The sequence below is a fragment of the Geosmithia morbida genome, assembly GCF_012550715.1.
Source record: "Geosmithia morbida isolate 1262 chromosome Unknown scaffold_21, whole genome shotgun sequence".
Classification (NCBI taxonomy): domain Eukaryota; kingdom Fungi; phylum Ascomycota; class Sordariomycetes; order Hypocreales; family Bionectriaceae; genus Geosmithia; species Geosmithia morbida.
The window spans coordinates 113,017-114,917 of record NW_023336208.1 but is presented as its reverse complement, the minus strand read 5'-3'; positions in this window follow the sequence as shown (position 1 = coordinate 114,917).

Here is a 1,901-nt window from a genome sequence, read left to right as displayed (position 1 = left end):
ACGAGTACTAATATGTATCGTGAGCTGAGCGCCATGCGTCAGTCACCACTAGTAGGGAGAGAGGGGGGAAAGAGGGGGGGGGGGGGGGGGGGGGGTGGGGTTGGGTTGGGTTGGTTTTCTTTGGTTTTTCAATCCTACTCCCCACCCTCTCTCTCTGCCTCTCTCTTTCCTGGTAATAATGAAAAACATCATTTGAGGTCACGACCACTATGTAATATATTACCGGTAACGTCGTGGCTGAACCCGTACAAGGTACAAGGTCAGTCGGGGAGAAGTTGGCCACCGGCCACACCCCCCTTGAGAAATGGCCACCTAAGAATGTGCTATGATTGGTTATAGTGAGCAACACTTGGTGTACCTGCGGCCCGTACTTGTAGACAACTTCCGTAAGGCTACTACCCTAGATGGGTACTTTTCAACCGCCGATACCGTCTCTTTCAGCCATGATCTCTTGAGTTGGGAGAAAAAAATTAGAATGATTCCTATAAATCTACCTATATTAAAAGCGTTCTTCTTCTCTTTTTTTCTCTCCCTTTTTATTTTAATACTTTTCTCGCAGAATATGATCAAACAAGACTAAATAGTATTGCTGAAAATATTGCGATAATACTGAATAATATGGTAATCATGGTTATGTAACCATACCAGTAGAAGTTTTCTGCGAGTACAGAGTTCTACGGGGTAAGACGAGAAAAATAAGTAGATAAAGCGGACATGGTCTAGTTAGGCAATTAGTGGGCAGGTGACCACTTCCCAGGGACTGGTTACTTCCCCCTCCCTCCCCCCGACTGACGTTTCTATTACAAGTATTAACAGGCCTTTCATACGACTACATCTACTGTATATTCGCACCGAAAAGCCGAGAAACCTACATGCACACATAGGCGGTGCACATACGGAGTACAGGCGGTTACCTTTTGCGCAGCACACGGGCCACGGTCCGTATTACAAAGTAAGACCTGTACGCCGTACATATGTGTCTTGATGCGACGAGTAATGCCTACTCTACCTATCTGTCCTATGTACTCATGCTACCCAACGTTGCTTGTAATAAATAATACTCGTAAGAACCCCTAGAGAGAGAGAGAGAGAGAGAGAGAGAAACGACCCCGCCAGAGTACATTCATCAGATGTTGGGTTGGTTATCGTTGGTCCCAACTATCGCGCCTTAGAAAAGGGCCTCGGAGGAATGGTGTGTGTGTGTGTGCGTGTGTGCGTGTGTGTGTGCGTGTGTGTGTGTGCGTATGCATGTGCGAGTGTGCATGATATGCACATGACGACGCTTGGGTACATGTTTTGCACGGGTACTTGGCGGTAGGTCTAGTGATAGTAATCTGTACTCGTGCTACGAGTAATACATGGTAGTAGTAATAACGCACTTTATATTTAACGTCAAAAGGAACTACATTGTCTGAAGGAAATAGACACCAGTCTCACGTGAATCCAGATCAGTGGGCTCCCGTGTATCTTAGTACGTACCGCTGGACTGGCGAAGGGGGGGCGGGTGCACCGCGGATTAGGGAGTCAGAATGGTCGGACTTTTCTTCTGTTCTTTCCTTGTCAAAAGTGTCAGTCACTTTCTTTTTGATTTATGAAGCATACACTCAAAATACTGGTATATAATAATACTCCTGTCTCTCTGTACGAACGAGTCAAAAAAGCACCAGCCATTATTGTTATCAAGGTGGGGGAATATGGAGATGGGAAGTTTTTACCTCTTTTTTTTCCACTTTCCGTCTCTCTTATATGCCTTCCCTCTCTCATCTGCTCCGTCACATTGAAAAGATCGGTCAACCGGAAGAGGCGGTTACTATAATAATAAAAAACTGATGATAGTGGGGGAAAACGATTCCTCTCCCCCTCCCCCCCCTCCCCCCCTCCCCTTTCTTTCTTTCTCTCTT